Here is a 20,338-nt window from a genome sequence, read left to right on the forward strand (position 1 = left end):
ATGAGTACACAGTACTCATGAGTATACAGTACTCATGAGTACACAGTACTCATGAGTATACAGTACTCATGAGTACACAGTACTCATGAATACACAGTACTCATGAGTACACAGTGCTCATGAGTATACAGTAGTCATGAGTACACAGTACTCATGAGTATACAGTACTCATGAGTACACAGCACTCATGAGTACAATACTCGTGAATACTGTGTAATCATGAGTACTGTGTATTCATGAGTATATGCACTCCTGAGTACAGTGGGGCAAACAAGTTTAATCACGAGCTCGAGTCCGGACGCGCGTGTACGAGTCGCAAACATTTAGCGGTGCCACTGTGCAGCTTAACTGTCAAGGATGGTAAAATTAGGCAACGAAAACTGCACCTCCCTCCTTTCCCGGTCCCTGTTTGGCGCTGTAAGCGTTTTTCGGCGGTCGCTCGCATAGGGGTCACGGTGAAGAGGGAAAAAGGAGGGGGTGAGGGCCCGGCGGGAAACGCGGCCGCAGTTGCTCTTCTCTGATGGGACTTGTTGACTGCCGCAGTTATTTTTGTTGCCGCGGCCTGTGAACGCGTGGCGGCTTCATTGCGCTTGCTCCCTTCCAATTGTTTTAGGGGAGAGGCGGTGGAGGCTGCTAACAACGCACGAACTAGGCGTACTGAAGTCCCTCTTTTTCGGTCTTCAGAAGTTTCTGTAGACGCATGTCACGCTGTGTAGTCGTTTCGTGAGCCGAACCGCTCATTTCAACTGTCGCAGTTAATTTACGTAACTCGCGTCAAACCGACTGCGTGGTTTGTAACGTTCGCTGGGCGTATTCAAGCGACAGTTTGGCTGATGTACGTGCGCCCATATGATTTTATTAGGCTCCCGTTTTGAAACATTTTGCTCAGGTTCGCTATCTCGTGTAGTGCCATTTACAAGTGCCCCACCGTGCACTACGGCGTGCAGGCGCGGTGGTGGAATTTGCCTCAGTAATGGAAATAAAATATCCGAGTACACCTAAGCACGTTTGTGAGTTGTGAATCGGACATCATAATATCCAGTTCAACGCGTGCGGCGCCTTGTTTAGCCTCGCATATTTCGTCGAAGAGCTCTGTCATCTTGCCGCTGGAGGAGCGTTTTGCTTTCGAATGGCTTTACTTTCGAGTGGCAACCCGATTCGCCGCTTCTCGTTTATGCCACTGTGTAATGAGGGCGCTGACGATGATGGCGAATTTCGGTGGTTGTTATTCCCCTAACTTCACTACTGTTTACAGGCGGGGCGACCACCCCTCGCTTGCAACTATACCGCCGAGTTTAAGCTCGCACTGTGAGAGGCCTCGAGAAGGAATTGTTTCGAATTGATGGACGCCACCGCCAGACGCCGCTCAAGCTCGCATCTTGGAACGTCTCGTAAGACATGTAGATTGCACATAGTACGACGTCACCGCACTTTTTGATTGATCGCTGTCAGCTTCATCCGCGTTGCTCGAGATAAGAGCTGCAGATTTCCACTGTGGAACCAACCCACCAACACGGCAATACAGTGACGTCAGTGCAAGCTATCACGCCTCCGAAAAACGCGTCTACAAACTTTGTTCTCGAGTACACAAAGCACGGCAGAGCAGTTCTACGCTGCTGTACCGGCACCAACTGGGTGCCCTGCGGCCCTCGACTGCGACCGATACCCTCTCCACGCCCCCCCCCCCCCCCCCGAACACACACACACACACACTGTTGGAACTGGGCCATTCTAGCTCAGTCACCACTGTTCGATTCACTTCACTTTATTTCCTTAAAGACCCCACAGAGTGGTGTTACATAAGGGGCGCGTTGTACAACATAGATACAAAAGCCACAGGTTAACAATACAGACGCATAGATGTTGCGACGTTGCCCTGCTCAGTCCGCCATCGACGCGGCGCAGAGGAGAGCGATGAAGTTGTCGAGCCGACGGTGATTTTAAGCTGCATTCATATACAATATATACAAAGCTAGCAAGAGCGTTACATGGCTCGCACAAAGGCACTTCTCAACTCAGTGCCTCCGATGAAATGCCGCCGCACAGCCGCTGCTTCAGAGCTGGTTTTATACCCCCGGGGTTCCGCCGCAGCCGCGTGCAGTTCGAATCTTTCCAATCAGGACTATCACTGGCCGCAGTTTGAATCCGGCGAATGCAGGCGAAGTGATTGCGTCAGCCGAGCCACGAATGGGAAAGGGGAGGCGACTCAGCGGCGCCGTCTCCAGAGTCTACTCGTCGCTGCGTGTCTTTTGCGGGCCGGTCGTCCCAAGCATGATTTGGTGCGGCCGTCTCGATGGGAAAAGGAGAGTAGACTCGGCGGCGCCGTGTGCCGCCAGTTGCAGCACGTCTGCCGCGGGCTGGCTCCCTTATGAAAATTTCTATGTACAGTCAAAAGACAGTCTGCGTCCCGAAGGAAACAGACTGCGTGCGTCCTGTGTGTTTCCTCTGTGTTGGAATTTCGCCACCGACTTTCTGCGTACTCCAAGTGTCCCGTGTGTTTCCGTCCTCCATGCGTCCAGTCTATCTCCCAAAGGCAACACAGACACCATACGGCCTTTGTGTGTCCCCTATATGTCTTGAAGGCAACAGACCGCATTCGTCCCTTGTGTGTCCCCTGTATTGAAATTTCGCCACCGACTTTCTGCGTCCTCCAAGAATCCTTTATGTTTCCGTCCTCTACGTATCCCACAAGCTTCCACCTTTTGAGTGCCCTTTGCATGCTGTCAAATAACAGTGCCCCACAGCCAGCTGCATGTAGAAAATGTCAGCCAGCTCCACAGTCACTGTTTTATGCTGCAGCTGTTTCTGTAAGAGCAAGCTGACAAAAATCACATGAATCACACGACTCTTGCAAACCTGACTATTTTATTCAGGTTGGATCCATACGTGCTGCTGCCGCCTGCCACACCAGGTGTCGCCTCATCTTTACCCCTCACAGGACGGGATAGCCACTGCCACGCTTGAACCTGCACTCTTAATCTGGATCCACATAAGATCCACTTAGTAACTGGAACTTTTTTGCAAAAAAGTTCCACTTATATATTTGGAACCGTGTTCCACATATCCTGAAAATGTAAGTGGAACAGTGCACCACATATTTTTGCAGCTATATTATCTGGATCGGCGTTCCAAATAAAATATACGGATCACTGTTCCAAATAAACTGGTAGTGTAAGTTACTGGAACACTGATCCACGTAAAATGATTATGGATTTATCCGGTGCGCCGTTCCAGGTACCTTCAGACCAGCTGTTTATATAAAACGGTGTTCCGATAGACGTCGAGAAGCTGTCTATGGGACTCCACTTTTCCAACATATCTGCTTTCCTGTTGGTATAAACTGAGGTCATTTGCCAGGCTGGCGGATGCATTGGTATCAGAAGGAAACCGCAAGCACCATTCTAACGCAGCCTTGACATATGGCCCACAGTGATACCAACAATTGGAAAACAGAAACCGCCGCAGCAGTGTGGTCCCTGACAGTTCCCAACAGTTGCCTATCGGAGCACAGTTCTATATAAAAGTTGGTCTGAGATACCTGGAGCGGCACACAGAGACTTTGGCTTCATCCGCCGAATCCTGTTCTGGGTTTTGGCTGCATGTAAAAGAAACAAGACTCGCATTAAAATACACACCAAACCAACTATTAGCATTGATACAATACTTTTAAAAACACTAAGGAAATTTTATTCGCTCGTATTATTGCGTACATTTGCGATACGGAGACATATCTGTTTCCACTTGGGCAGAAAATGACCAGCGTACAGGATCAAATACCAAAACGATATCAAGTGGCCAAAACGATCTAAGTGGCATTTTCCTATTTTTGCTAATATTTACCATTCTTTTTTGCTAAAAACACGTGGGTAATAAAGATGGCTTTAAGCGCAACCGCCTCACAAACAGACTTGTACATCTACCCTCGCAGTAACTCAAAAAGCATTACACAACAGTGAGCATAAAATATGCTGTTTTATGACATGAAATCAGGTACCGCAAATGCGGAAGTACCCACAGCGCTTGCCATACCATGTTTACGCATCCCGGTTCCAAAAAATGCAGTTTGCTAATAAATTGTAAGGAAAAGCCAAAAATACAAGCCATACACGGTTGGATTATCACAAGACCTGCAAGAGTGTAGGAAAAGAACACCGGAGCCAATACTAACAATTTAACATTTGCACAGAAAAAATTACCGGAAGCATGTGGCACTATTGCACAACTAAAACATACACCATATATCAATATCAAGCTAACTGTAATATCAAGCTAACTGTAGCCAAAACCGACTATATACGCGCCCTGAAAAAGCCTTTCACTGAAGCCGCGTTCTTTCCCCGACAATTTGTAGCTATTTAATAACTTATCCAAAAAAAAAGCTCATAGCACCCAGTGTGAATCTTACAAAATTTTACAAACCAGATAGCTCAGAGCATGTTACGCATTTTAAAATTTATCAAGCAGCCTAACTCTAAAGACGTTATTAGTTCCCTCAAGAACAATTCAGACATCCCAAATAACCAAGCCAGGTAGCGTTGAAACATACAGGTGACCAATTTTACCAAGCGAACTTGGAAGCATTTTTCCAGCCGAAACATTTATCTGAGGTAAAATTCAGTTGCGTGCTATACAAACCCTACTATCATGACGACAGTATGCTTGTGACCAAAGCACTGCCTCTAACAAGCGAGAAATGCAACTTTGTCCAAAGTAAACAACTTTTTCAAGCCAAATATGTATATTTCGCATTCTTCTAGGGCCTAGGTGTCAGCTAAGATACAGTACAAAAATTGATTAATAAAACCCCAAACCGTCTGTGTAAATAATTACTCTCACGTTTGCATCCATCAACAGCAGCACTGCCATGGAAAAAAATTTCGAGCTGCACTTGAATAATAAAAACGTTACAGTGCAGTGCCATTAGCTACATTACCAGAGTAACAGAGCAGCGGCAAAGGCAGCCTGCGCTTTGTGCCAATAATGAAAAATTGCAAAGGAAAGCACGACTTCACTTTTGCAGTTGACATGCCGCTTGCATCTACCAATCATTTGAACCACGACATATCTTTCCGAATAGGCTTAAACGTCTAACAATAATTTAAAACCCCAAGTAGAGTGACCACATCAAGTCTTTCAACAGAGCTTTAAACTTAAATGACACCAGGCCACTGTTAAATGGCCAAGAACTCTCTGCAAAAGTCCCAAGAACTCTCCAAAGTCGCAAAGGTTTCAGGAGATTAAGATGAAATATACGGCGAGGTGGATGACCACATCTTGATGCGACAATGCAGGCGGAAAATCCATGACGTGTTTCTTGCAGACAATATTTACGCTGCCATTCTCTTCTCTCAAAATAACTGGACGTCGAGAATAACTGGACCACGTCATGTACCTTTAAGGAAGGAACAAGAAAATTTTGTTAGACGATGGCTTTAAATGAGTGAGTTGCTTAGAATACCCCTTTTATAGCACAGTAATTGATTGAAATATCAGCGATTTCTTGGTTTCTTTTCTGGGAATGCTGCTAACAATGTACAAAAAATATTAGCACAGACTGTCAATGGCAGTTCTCTAATTTTGGAAAGCAACCGCATTGGGCGTGGCCGTGGCGCCGTATTATCACAGCAGCAACTCTCAATGTGAAAGCAAAATGTTTGCAAAACTTGAAAGCAAAATACTAGTCTTTTTGTCCACATGTTGCAGCATCCGAAACAGGCTGAATGTGAAGGTATTTTCCAATTTGGAGTTCACGATTTATTCTTAACAGTAAGATTTTGCTACAAAGAAAACTACCACAAATTCAGTCCCGCAAAAATAAAATGCCAGCTTCAATAAACACTACCATAAATTGAGTCCCACAAAAATAAAATGCCAACTTACCCAACTAAAATTAAGATGCAGGCGTTCCTGGCAGGGCCTCCTCGGAGTGATTTTCCAGGAAAGTTTTGCCAACGTGTTCCCAAAAGCTCCTACTGTCGTTTTCACCTACAGGTCAAGTTGTCGCTGAAATGGTGTTCCGAAGCCATTACGTATAATGCAACTACCTAAAAAGGGACCATCAAAGTTCCAGAACTGGGAGTGCGTACTTACACTCTTAATCTGGATCCACATAAGATCCACTTAGTAACTGGAACTTTTTTGCAAAAAAGTTCCACTTATATATTTGGAACCGTGTTCCACATATCCTGAAAATGTAAGTGGAACAGTGCACCACATATTTTTGCAGCTATATTATCTGGATCGGCGTTCCAAATAAAAATATACGGATCACTGTTCCAAATAAACTGGTAGTGTAAGTTACTGGAACACTGATCCACGTAAAATGATTATGGATTTATCCGGTGCGCCGTTCCAGGTACCTTCAGACCAGCTGTTTATATAAAACGGTGTTCCGATAGACGTCGAGAAGCTGTCTATGGGACTCCACTTTTCCAACATATCTGCTTTCCTGTTGGTATAAACTGAGGTCATTTGCCAGGCTGGCGGATGCATTGGTATCAGAAGGAAACCGCAAGCACCATTCTAACGCAGCCTTGACATATGGCCCACAGTGATACCAACAATTGGAAAACAGAAACCGCCGCAGCAGTGTGGTCCCTGACAGTTCCCAACAGTTGCCTATCGGAGCACAGTTCTATATAAAAGTTGGTCTGAGATACCTGGAGCGGCACACAGAGACTTTGGCTTCATCCGCCGAATCCTGTTCTGGGTTTTGGCTGCATGTAAAAGAAACAAGACTCGCATTAAAATACACACCAAACCAACTATTAGCATTGATACAATACTTTTAAAAACACTAAGGAAATTTTATTCGCTCGTATTATTGCGTACATTTGCGATACGGAGACATATCTGTTTCCACTTGGGCAGAAAATGACCAGCGTACAGGATCAAATACCAAAACGATATCAAGTGGCCAAAACGATCTAAGTGGCATTTTCCTATTTTTGCTAATATTTACCATTCTTTTTTGCTAAAAACACGTGGGTAATAAAGATGGCTTTAAGCGCAACCGCCTCACAAACAGACTTGTACATCTACCCTCGCAGTAACTCAAAAAGCATTACACAACAGTGAGCATAAAATATGCTGTTTTATGACATGAAATCAGGTACCGCAAATGCGGAAGTACCCACAGCGCTTGCCATACCATGTTTACGCATCCCGGTTCCAAAAAATGCAGTTTGCTAATAAATTGTAAGGAAAAGCCAAAAATACAAGCCATACACGGTTGGATTATCACAAGACCTGCAAGAGTGTAGGAAAAGAACACCGGAGCCAATACTAACAATTTAACATTTGCACAGAAAAAATTACCGGAAGCATGTGGCACTATTGCACAACTAAAACATACACCATATATCAATATCAAGCTAACTGTAATATCAAGCTAACTGTAGCCAAAACCGACTATATACGCGCCCTGAAAAAGCCTTTCACTGAAGCCGCGTTCTTTCCCCGACAATTTGTAGCTATTTAATAACTTATCCAAAAAAAAAGCTCATAGCACCCAGTGTGAATCTTACAAAATTTTACAAACCAGATAGCTCAGAGCATGTTACGCATTTTAAAATTTATCAAGCAGCCTAACTCTAAAGACGTTATTAGTTCCCTCAAGAACAATTCAGACATCCCAAATAACCAAGCCAGGTAGCGTTGAAACATACAGGTGACCAATTTTACCAAGCGAACTTGGAAGCATTTTTCCAGCCGAAACATTTATCTGAGGTAAAATTCAGTTGCGTGCTATACAAACCCTACTATCATGACGACAGTATGCTTGTGACCAAAGCACTGCCTCTAACAAGCGAGAAATGCAACTTTGTCCAAAGTAAACAACTTTTTCAAGCCAAATATGTATATTTCGCATTCTTCTAGGGCCTAGGTGTCAGCTAAGATACAGTACAAAAATTGATTAATAAAACCCCAAACCGTCTGTGTAAATAATTACTCTCACGTTTGCATCCATCAACAGCAGCACTGCCATGGAAAAAAATTTCGAGCTGCACTTGAATAATAAAAACGTTACAGTGCAGTGCCATTAGCTACATTACCAGAGTAACAGAGCAGCGGCAAAGGCAGCCTGCGCTTTGTGCCAATAATGAAAAATTGCAAAGGAAAGCACGACTTCACTTTTGCAGTTGACATGCCGCTTGCATCTACCAATCATTTGAACCACGACATATCTTTCCGAATAGGCTTAAACGTCTAACAATAATTTAAAACCCCAAGTAGAGTGACCACATCAAGTCTTTCAACAGAGCTTTAAACTTAAATGACACCAGGCCACTGTTAAATGGCCAAGAACTCTCTGCAAAAGTCCCAAGAACTCTCCAAAGTCGCAAAAGTTTCAGGAGATTAAGATGAAATATACGGCGAGGTGGATGACCACATCTTGATGCGACAATGCAGGCGGAAAATCCATGACGTGTTTCTTGCAGACAATATTTACGCTGCCATTCTCTTCTCTCAAAATAACTGGACGTCGAGAATAACTGGACCACGTCATGTACCTTTAAGGAAGGAACAAGAAAATTTTGTTAGACGATGGCTTTAAATGAGTGAGTTGCTTAGAATACCCCTTTTATAGCACAGTAATTGATTGAAATATCAGCGATTTCTTGGTTTCTTTTCTGGGAATGCTGCTAACAATGTACAAAAAATATTAGCACAGACTGTCAATGGCAGTTCTCTAATTTTGGAAAGCAACCGCATTGGGCGTGGCCGTGGCGCCGTATTATCACAGCAGCAACTCTCAATGTGAAAGCAAAATGTTTGCAAAACTTGAAAGCAAAATAATAGTCTTTTTGTCCACATGTTGCAGCATCCGAAACAGGCTGAATGTGAAGGTATTTTCCAATTTGGAGTTCACGATTTATTCTTAACAGTAAGATTTTGCTACAAAGAAAACTACCACAAATTCAGTCCCGCAAAAATAAAATGCCAGCTTCAATAAACACTACCATAAATTGAGTCCCACAAAAATAAAATGCCAACTTACCCAACTAAAATTAAGATGCAGGCGTTCCTGGCAGGGCCTCCTCGGAGTGATTTTCCAGGAAAGTTTTGCCAACGTGTTCCCAAAAGCTCCTACTGTCGTTTTCACCTACAGGTCAAGTTGTCACTGAAATGGTGTTCCGAAGCCATTACGTATAATGCAACTACCTAAAAAGGGACCATCAAAGTTCCAGAACTGGGAGTGCGTACTTACTTGTAGAATGCAATGATTTCATCCCGTACAACGGCTTTCACGTGTTTTCTTTTTGTGAACACACGACTTCAAGAACGGTGAACACACGCCTTCAAGAACCAGGAAAATGGCAGTATGCATTCCTTGTTCCATTGTTTTAAGTCCCGGTCCGCCCTATTTCCTAGAAATAAAAACAGTATAAAAATATCGAAGCATAAATTTACGCTTCCCTCTTAGAAGGGAGTACTACAAGATCTCGTACAAGGCCTGATTAGTTGTGCTAAAATTTATTTTGCATCCCGAGCCCTGGTAACGTTTTCAGGCGAAACAATTTTAAATATAAAAATATTTGAACATTTTTAGGCTCACCTGTCATTGCTCCATGCGGAGTGGTGAACGTCTGTATAATACGCAACACTCAAGAGGCACTCTTTCGTGGCTTTATGACTTCCACAATGCATTCACAATCTGTCACACTTGTCACGACGACGCCTCGGCGTGCCGAAGATGTCTTCAGCCACAGTGAATGCCACAGCCATGATTTCACAGGTATATGTAAGGAATGGAAATAATTCGTTTTAATTTCTGTTCTTCAGACAAAGGAAAACAATTGTCGCAAACTACCAGTGTAGAGACAAATTTCTCCACAGTCAGCCATAGTCTGCCTCTGGACAGGTTACACAGATCGAATACAGAATGTAGCAATCTGCTTTCGCAGTACATTTTCTAAGTTCAAGGAAGCACAGAAATGGGTTAATGTTGGGTGCACATAGTGATGCAAGAACTTATCACCGGAGCGTTGTCGGAAATTATTTTGACTCTCGGGTTGCCACCGACATTGACGGCATAAAAATGCAAGAGTGGCTTATTTCTAACGCGGTTCGTGAAGTAGCAACCACTAATTATGGATATTGGATAATTATCCTGAAGTCTCAAGTTACCACTGACATTAACAGCATAGAAACGGCAGCACACTTTCTATATACCCGCTGCGTGTTTCCACATATTTCTTCCCCTCTACAAAAGAAACGTTTGTTACTGCGGTACTGCTAAGACAACCACTGCCCCTTCCATTTCTCTACACTTCAGGCAATGTAAAATAGATCATCTCAATTGGTCAAAGGAATTGGAAGAAACATGGAACTGCATAACACACTGCACAGATAAACGTAAGCTGACGCCTTGAAAGCACATCAACACAACTCGAAATAGCGTCTACCTTGCGCGCAACGGGCAAGGTCGAAGACTTTCGGTCTGGTAAGCACAGTAAATGGCATTCTACTCATCAGACTAACACAACGCCGCAATTACCACGCAAGTTTTAAAAATACAAATAAATCTAAGGACGGACGCTCCGACAAACTTGCTTGGAAGTTGTACACGTGTGCACGCGCGATTATCGCGAGCGACTAACCCGAGAAGATTCGCTACCGCAGACATACACAGCTACCGTCAATATACAACTAAGCAAAGCCATAGAGTAAGGGAACATCCACTCATGAAACGCGCAAACCAGGAACTTCTGACGTACGCAGTCAGAAATGTCCAGCCGACTCTGACCCACGAACACGGGAGTTTTGGTAAATTACGGCTGCAAACATTTCTCCAACACAAAATGTTACACGCCGCGACCACAAGCATGAACGACACACGAACAACGGGCATAGACGCGGTGTGTTTATCGGACGCAGTTAACAAGGATGTCACTGAACAACAACCTTTACCAGCACATAAATAAGCAGCACTGACCTTTTTTGCGCCTCCTGGCAAAACTCCACATCGTCGAGCAGGAAATACAGCCCAGGGATATGAAAAAATTCGCAGTTGCACGCCGCAATCAACCCATTTAAACTGCTAACGGCGCTAACGGTTCTCGCCAGCGTGACCGAGAATTTCTTTAGTATATATCAGGCGCATCGCGCGAGCAATTGAGAAACCCGCTTGGGAGTGCCACTGGTGGCGCTGCATGCGCAAGACCGTAAAATTAGCGGAGGGAATCCTGGAAGATGGGAGCGCTGCTGTCGTTTAAAGTGTTGACGCAGTCCCGATTTTCATCCGTCGTCATCGTACCCGTTGCAGCCCCACTGTACCGTGAATCAACGCAAAAACAGCTCTGCCGTGCTGCCGCTGACGCATGCGCATTGAATGCGCTACTGGAGTGGCGGTCTTTTCCTCATGGCTTCGGCGTACTTTCGTTCTCGCGGAGGCTTTGGCGATGCGCCCGCATAAGAACTCATACAAACTCGGCACACGTGATGGCTTTTATGGGATTCGGAAAACGGGCGTATGCGTCTAAGCGGACGTTTACGCCCGCTGAGGCCGAAACAAAGCTCAGATAATAGCCGCGTTAGCGCGTTAGTACTGGCTAAAGTTGTTTCTCGCGGAGGGCCGTGAGTGCGTGCGATATCCGAGCTTAACTTTGGATGACAATTTCTCCGTTACTGTTTACAATGAATGCAAAAGGGTGTGGCTTCATTTACTGCTTTTCTTGACAACAAGCCTTTCCGTAGTCAATAAAATATACTGCGACGCTCTTAGATACCCACGTTATATAAAGCTACTTACAGCTAATTAGTAAGTAATAATACATCGGCCCGTTTCCCAGCCCTTTTCCCTCCTGAACACCAATACTACAGGAAAACAGCAACTGGGGAAGCAGCTGGAGAAGGCGGGTCATTCAATGAACTTCAATTACTATGACAAGACACAGCAACAGCAAGTTAACTCTGCGTATTTTTGCCGTTACTGCACAGCATAATTAGGAATTACAATGTCATTTCAGCATTAATACATACAAAATAATGCAGGTATCAAGTGGTATATCTAGGTTTAGTTCCGTTCACCCAGTCAACCGCTCTTTGCAAAGAGGCTCTTGTTTTTGCTTGTGGAAATTAAAAGGGACTCACATGTTAGCATTCCTATCGGACTTACTACGTCATGACCAACGGACTTAAAAACCATCGTGCACCAATACGAATAGTTTTACAAATACATACCGATATTCACAACGGCCTAGTTTGCTTATTTTAGATATATGTCGCTTCTCTACTGAAACAAAGAAATAAAACTCTCGCATGGTGAGACCGCTAGCACCTTCCAGTGAAGACTGGATAAACCAAAATGCGTTTCTTTTTTTTTATCTCTGCAAAGAAATGATACACAGCAGACTCCCGTTAAGACGAACCCGAACGGACCGTAAAAATGTATGCGTATTATCCGAAATTCGTCTTAAGCGGAGGTGTATTGCATTGTGGACGTTACGAGAGAAAAATGTTGTGGTTCTTAATCAGTGTTCGTTTTAACCAAGTTCGTCTTAACGAGGGTCTACTGTATTTCTAGAAGAAGCAAACCAGGTCGTTAGTGTCATTTCTGTGAATTTGTAAAACTTCTTGTATCGGTACATGGTGCTTTTGAATTAGTAAGTCTCATGAATTTGCGTCATGAATTAGTGAGTCCCATATGAATTGGATCCGGTGAGTCACCCTTAATAGCATGCACGAGACGAAAAATGCTAACGAACATCCAAGCCTATATAACTGCATTCGTGACATGCTGCGTGCAGTGTAAAATGCGGCACAGTCGGTTAACACTATGTATATACCGCATCAGGGCATAAATAAAGTGGACTAAGTACATATTTTACAGCAGATTGTAGCCATTCATACGTTCCTGTAAAGAACTTAAAATTGTGCACGTACTACAACACAGCGAGCTGATGGCTGAGCATTGAGCAAAAAACAATGTTTCTGCGACGCTTTGTGAACCAAATGCAGAACTTGCAATAGTCTCAACAACTATATATATTTCTTTATGAGGTATCCACAAAAGCCCAATGAATTCTTCAGCACTACCACGGCTCTATCCTAAACGCAGGAGAACCTGGGGACATCTGGTCCTTCTGAAATTCAAGTCATTGGTGATTTCAGACGTACTGCGCGTCTGCAATTAGCAAAAGACGATATTCACTAAAGCGGTCTGAGCGCCGCAGACAACCTGAAAGGGGTTCGTGAAATTTCTATTTTCGCTAAGATACCCTTTTCTCGCACCTTTCATGCTTTGTACGGTGTTGTTATAGCAGTGGACATATTGTTTTCTGTCAAATAACGTCACTAAAAATACGTCTTAGCCGTCTTATATAAGTAAACTGCTCTAAGACAGTTCCTTAGATATCGACGAAGTTTATTAAATTTTATGTGGTGCGTGCGTGTGTGCGTGTGTGACTGCATGCATGTGTGTGTGTATGTGTGGGTGCGTGGGTGTGCGTTCGTGTCTGTATCTATGTCTGTGGGCGTGTGCGTGCAAGTGCTTGTGCGTGTGCTTGTGCGCCAAAGCGCGTCAAATATATATGTGGTTCATTGTTCCAGTTAATGCACGATTCAGTGCATACTTCACTGCAGCGCACAAGTTATGTGGAACAAGACACGAGCAAAAAATATACAAAAGCACTGTCCAAAATTTTTACTGGGACATAAGTGGAACAGTAACTGGAACGGTCGACAGCGCATCCCCTCATTTATTCGGTTCCACATAATAAACACAAACCTAAAGAAAACAAATGGACAGTTCCAGATAAGATCCACTTATATCTCTCGTTCCAGTTATTCTTCGTTTGGATCCAGATAAAAATATGTGGATCGCCCCGTTTAACTGGAACTTACATGGAACAAGATTAAGAGTGTGAAATGACAAACGCATTGATCGCATATGAAGGGGTTTAAACAAACACGTCTTAAACATTTGCTGGTTATGCTTATAAATATAAAGGAGTGTTCCCATACAAAACTGAACCAAGTATCCTGAAAGAGAAGGTATAACTTCTAGGTAGCAAAATTAGCCACAAAATTTAGACCACATAAATTAACTAATGAGCTTACGAACATCAAATATGACATACTGTTACATAGGCAACACAACCCAGAACTAAGTACTGTTTAGATTCATGGCCTCCTCATGACGGGCATTTATACAGCCTCGCAAGAACATTTGAGATGAGATTATTGCAGCAGCACTGTGGGAACAAAGCAATATGGGGGGGGGGGGGAGGGGGGCAGGGAAGGCAACATAAAATTGCATGAACATGCTAAGACAGGCATTGATCAGTCGTCATCATGAGTAGTTGCTTGTGTCTACGCGTTCTTTGGAACCTATAAAGCCAGCAGTTTTATTGTGCATTTCGTTTACGAGACAGCACTTGCATTGTCTAGTTTGTTTGTCTGTGCTTGCTTACAAAAAGCAAAATGTACATCACCATGAACTGACCAACCTCTAGGTTGGCTCCTCACTTTTTATATTTCCTTGTGTCGATGGGTAGCAGACATGGGAACAGAAATAAAAAACAACCCTAGAAAAACGTGGTGGATAGCACACTTGCACCCATCATTGCACGCGTGCCACGTGGTCACTCATCCCAACAGATGTACAGTGCACGGAGTGACCCCCAAGCAGCGAAAGATGGGCGTGGTCGCTCTGTACTTTGTGAAAATACAAGCTACTAGAAAGATTTGACAGATAGCACAAAGAGTGCAGGTGCGCCAACTTTGCACCATGGCACGAATTTTACAACGCACAACAGAAAACGCACCGGTATGTCAGTGACACCGTGGAGGAGAAATTCGAAGACAAACCAGAACATCAGTGACAGTGAAAGGGTTAAAGCGGTCGAATACAGCAAATTTAATTTCAGGGTTTATGCTTACCAGCAATGAGGAAAGCTACCGCAGTAACTTGAGCTGACTACTCTGTAACGTGCACTCAAATGCTAAAAACACACAAGCATTTTTGCATATGTTTGCACACAGAGCATTCATACTGTTCGGAAATAATGCAGGTTTTTCCTACTATAAACATCATAATATTGCCCCCAACCACGCCATTTGATTTGTTTACAAAATATTTTGTTACAAGCACCTGGCCACACCCTGCAATCTTATCCTTTTTTAAGGGAACCGTCTTTTTCCCCTTTTTCCTTTGTATGCTGCACCAGCAGTCCTGTTTGATATGGAAAGGGTGTTGCTTTGCGATCCCTATCCTAGCTTTTCCTGTTTTTTATTGAAAATGTTCTCGATCTAAATGAACGAGTGCAAAAGAAACCCTGCAGCATTCAATTCGCCAACGCTCATCCATGCACATCCCTTTGCTGACTCCTTCGAGGTTTGTGTTTTTTTATGTTTACTGCGGAGCACAAGTTTGCTCCGATAATCTATATTTTTACAAAAACCCTGGATTATCCGTGGCTACATAACAATATTCCAAACAAAGTCTGATACACAAACCAGAACCCCCCACAGCTCTTTCTTCAATTGCTGAGTACCCTTCTACAATTGATTGATTGTAGGGTTTAACGCGCCGACGCAACGCAGGCGATGAGGTGCGGTATAGTGGAGGGCTCCGGATTAATTTTGACCACCTGGGGATCTTTATCATGCGCCGAAATCTCGTACACACAGGCTTTTTTGCTTTTCGCCTCCATCAGAAAAGCAGCCGCCGCGGCCGGGAATCGAACCCGCGACCTCGTGCTCAGCAGCGCAACGCCTTAGCCACTGAGCCACCGCAGCGGGTACCCTTCTACAATTAGGACCATCATTATATTTGCTAGAGTAAATAGCTGTTCGGGGGGGGGGGGGGGGGCTACGATGGCCAGTGAGACTCATTACACTACATGAAACACAGTGGCAAAAAGGCACGCAATACACCCTTTTCACTGCTAGGCACAAGTTGCATCTAGGGCATTGAAGTGAATTCACCTAAATTCTATTTCTGGGTGCATGGAATTGTTTCACTCATGTAATGTAATCCATAATATGACTTTTGAGTAGAAGTCTAAAGATCTAGTTCATCTGTAATAGGCGGTAGAAGAAAAATCCCCACACACTGTCTGTGGGCACCACGCAACTACCACAGTGAACAAGGGTGACAAAGTCGTTATTAATTAATTCATGGAGCAAGGATGCAGCCCTGATGCGACAAAAAAAATAAGAAAGGTACCAGGAAGTTTCTCACCCTCATCGGTTCCTTATTTTTTGCCCCATCTCTGCAATGTTCTTATGTCTTAATATCACTAAGGTACCACAAGAATGCCACAATGGTTTTCTATGTTTTCATGTTCTCTCAGCCTTCAAAATCGAGATTTTCATGCATTTCACAGCCGTAATGAACTCCACTTACAGGTCGTGCAGGATAGATAGAAACAGGAGGCAGCCAATTCTTCTGGTAGCTCACAACGTACATCCTCCATGTCAAACACCTGGCCCTGTAAAAAATGGAAGTTCAAGTAGTAAACAAGCCGTAAATATGCGGTATAATGCCGTGAAATACTCGCTCTGACAGGACATGACAGAATTTCTTTTTTGTAGGTGCAAAAAAGGCACCTTCAGTTCTTTCAAGCTAAAAAATAAGTACAGTGCTCACTGACTGAAACGCAACACTGCGAGCGCGTGGCCGCCAATACATGCAGCGCCGTCCATGGACGCCGCTGTCGCTGACAGTGCACCGCTGTCGCTGCGGGGAACCACTACCCCGCTTATTGGCAACCGGAAGCAGCAAGCTTATGGTCAAAACACTCATCCTCGTGGTATACCACGATGCAACACCTAGCTTCCACGGGCGTCCACTGGCGGCGCTGCATGTAGCGCAGGCCACGCGCTTGCAGTGTCGCGTTTCAATCCGTGAGCACTGTACATACATGACAATCCTTACAAGGCTTTCAGCCATACTTTAAAGGAACAGAAGCATCCTTACACTGAATTAATGTTAAACTAAGCCTATTAAATATCCCTAGGTTGTAGAAATCTGTGGCCCCAGATTTCCACTGTGCAAGCATATTCTCTGGTCCAGAGGGTGCAAAACGTGGTTACGGCTTTTAAAGGAGCCATGAAGAGAAAACACAAGTTTGGTTCATTCAAAGGATTCCGTTGCTAGAATCACGCTGACAGCATTTTTAACATTAACTCCACTCAAATAAGCTACAAATTAGGAACAAAGGAAATGGCCATGCGACCCACTAGCTCATTTCCCGCAACAGAACCTATGTCATACCAGCCAGCTCTGCAGTTAGCGGAGGGCGGCAACAGCAAACGCGAATTAGGCAGAGCCTATAAGCTTGCCGAACGAACTATTTGCGCTTAAATTTAGGGCACATTCTTTTTACAGTAGTAAGAATGGTGGGACCAACAGTAAAGGTTAGGAAAGCACACGTAAGCATAAAAGTACCGATGCGTACTGCTGTTGGTACTGCGCGCACTATGCTTGGTTTAGCTGCACAGGACTGCGGGGCTTTGGGGTTGTCTCGGACAACAATGGCCGATTGACACAAGCAACGGCCATATTTGTGGAGCGAGCACTATGTTTCACGAAACGATTATTTTCTCGCTGAACAAAAACAAGCCACGTTTAAATACGGTAAAAACAAAACAAAAGCAGAAAGCGGCTTGCCACGGTATGGTGGCACCATGTAGGTTAACTAACGGTAAAGAAGGTTTCCCAATCGGCTGCAGAGCGGTCGGTTCCTGTGATGTCATTGCAGACCATGAAAATGCACGATTTAGCGGGAAAACCAAAATTTTAGCTTAAATTAATGAATTTCTCAGTGAATAAAGCATCGTTTGCATTTGGACAAGTGCTAGGGGCACCATACCACACGAAATCTTTCGAATAACACAAACTTGTATTTTGTCTTCATGGCGCCATTAAAATTCTCTCTGAGGCACATGGTGAACGTCTCAGCGTGCCAATACCTCTAAGGGGTAGGCAAGTTGAAATGCTGATGAAACGAAAAAACAGGATGGTGAAGGAGCACGGTGGCAAGCCCACGCCCTGTTGAATCTTTTTCGCACCGTGATTGTATCCCCATCACATGCATATTTGTAAGAATCAACACGTTTAACCCATGCTCAACATGTTACGGTCAACACAATTTATGCAAGCCAGCTACAAATAATGTCACACCACACAAGAATTTCTGTCTGATCATGACGATGCTGGATGAGCTTAGGAAGGTGGAAAAATTTCTTGCATTAAAACAGTGAAAGCTGCCCTGTGACTGCCCCAGCAATGCAGGCTGGAACAGCATGTTTTCAAGCTGCGACGTCTAAACAATTATCTGGTCAAATGTTCACTGCCTAAAGACCTTGTGGATGTGGTACTACTAATAAAGTTGCTAGCAATGCTTAAATGTTGAAAATTCAACGTCTATGCAACTCTTACGTATTATAACTACAAATGTAATGCAGCCTCCTTGCATTTCTTTACCCGTAAACGAAAACTACCCGTTAGAACAATGCTAAGCTGCCTACGTCCTGTAAAAAAATATACTGTGGGTCAACTGCCTCCTAAAAAAAAAAATCGGGGAGTGGGCGCTTTGTTTTACAACCATTAACGCAGTTTTCTTTTTTTTTTTTTTTTCATGCAACAAGCTTTAGCGTCGAATCCACCCAAGCCAAGCGGCGGCCGCTGGGCCGTCAGCATAATGTTTTCATTGCCGGCAATGGCAAGGGGGTCGATCACTCACACAGCATACTGGCCGCCGCTCCTGGAAGCTCATTATGACCGCGCCGACGCAGCCGGTAATTTACAATAAAAGAAGCGCGGCGAGCCGAACACCAAGGAATATACTCAACACGTTTAACAAAACAGCACTGCGGCAACGCGTAATAAAATTTTAACATGCACCACGATAAACAATTACTTACGGCAGAACACGCAGCATTTTTCACACGTCGCGTCGACAGACTGGAACTTGCAGTAGAGACTCTTGATTCACGTAGGCACGCACAACTTGTCAGGTATTTTGTCAAATGGCGACCTCGATGTGCGTTTGCTACAGCAGCGCAGTACGGCGACGACACAGACGCTTTGCCAGCACTCACGATGTTTCAGGTGGCACAAGAGCACTAACACGTAATATTACGGCAGGAGGAGCACGTAGTAATTCACGTAACACCAGCAAATCGAAAACAAACCACCAAAACCACGCACAACGAACCAGCCACGTCTTTTCTTGCGCACCTATAACAATGACTGCATATATGCTAGCCTAGACTAGACTTATTACTACAGTTGGCTATCTAGCAGTCATAGAGTTTTAGCAGTTACTTTCTTCCTTCATCATCACCCCTGAAGCAACCTAGGCAGACGCCATTATAGTATTTTCCTAAAGTTTATAAAAGCAAACATATATATAATGGCAGTATATTTTCTTGATGCGAGCAACGTCTTTTGTTGTCGTAAGTTGTTGCTACTCAAAAGCGAATAAAAATGGATTAACAAACGAAGTTATTATCATCGTCATCTACATCTAGATTGACTGTTTTGTGTTTTGTTCAGCGTCCAAGCATTCACCATTCACTGTTTGTGGGCTTTTCACAAACAGAACGGCCGGATAAAAAAATTATTCCCCGCAGACATACGCAGACACACGCACACACACACACACACACACACACACACACACACACACACACACACACACACACACACACACACACACACACACACACACACACACACACACACACACACACGCGCGCGAGCGCGCGCGCACGCACACACACACACACACACACACACACACACACACACGCGCGCGCACGCACACAAAAGCACCGTGCGTCAAATCCACGCAGGCAAACAATTCACTGAAATGGAGGCTTAGCAAGACTATGTGAGCTCAAGTATTTACACCTAGGTTTACGACGTGATCGTGTACTGTTTTGGTGGCTTGGAGGTTAAAGGCCAACTGCACTCAAATTTCACGTGGACCAAATTTATTTTTAATGCGTAGTAAGTACCCTCAAATCAGCTGGGACACAAGTGGTAGCCCCGTAACACGCCTCGTTAATCAGTCAGAAGCGTTTAAAAAAGCTCCGCCGCAGACCACGCTGCACCTATCGGCGGATCGCGTAAACAGCCATGACGCGCCTGTGACGTTCCAGCCGACGGGGGCTTCTTCCTCTGGCCAGCCACGCAGCTGGAGAACCGGTCGAGCTCTGCTGCGCGCGCTTCACCCATGCGCGCGTATAGCTTGCGCGCAGACATTCCCCCGAGCTGGTGACCGTCCGGCCGCTCGCTGGACGGCTGCAACGTCACTACAATGGCCGCGCTCTCCTCGGTTTCGGTTTCAAAATCGCTGTTTTTTGCTGGCCGCTTGCGGCG

The 20,338-nt window shown here is 44.4% G+C and overlaps 2 long non-coding RNA genes across 3 annotated transcripts; both read right to left on the reverse strand.

Annotated features, from left to right (window-relative positions):
- Positions 1 to 2,846: 2,846 nt before the first annotated feature.
- On the reverse strand, positions 2,847 to 19,201 carry LOC144179422 (uncharacterized). The gene is made up of 3 exons (XR_013324221.1): positions 18,877 to 19,201; positions 16,355 to 16,439; positions 2,847 to 2,966 (listed from the first exon to the last, which is right to left on the reverse strand). It is a non-coding gene; the product is annotated as an uncharacterized LOC144179422 (long non-coding RNA).
- LOC144179420 (uncharacterized) lies at positions 6,825 to 11,071 on the reverse strand. Of its 2 annotated transcripts, XR_013324220.1 has the most exons (5): positions 10,940 to 11,071; positions 9,560 to 9,701; positions 9,212 to 9,371; positions 9,002 to 9,124; positions 6,825 to 8,513 (listed from the first exon to the last, which is right to left on the reverse strand). It is a non-coding gene; the product is annotated as an uncharacterized LOC144179420 (long non-coding RNA). The 2 variants fall into 2 exon arrangements; XR_013324219.1 differs by lacking the exon at positions 10,940 to 11,071 and having other exon boundaries at positions 9,560 to 10,775.
- Positions 19,202 to 20,338: the final 1,137 nt, after the last annotated feature.

The sequence above is a fragment of the Haemaphysalis longicornis genome, unplaced genomic scaffold, assembly GCF_048455015.1.
Source record: "Haemaphysalis longicornis isolate Haplotype H1 unplaced genomic scaffold, Haemaphysalis longicornis Haplotype H1 scaffold_4, whole genome shotgun sequence".
Lineage (NCBI taxonomy): Eukaryota > Metazoa > Arthropoda > Arachnida > Ixodida > Ixodidae > Haemaphysalis > Haemaphysalis longicornis.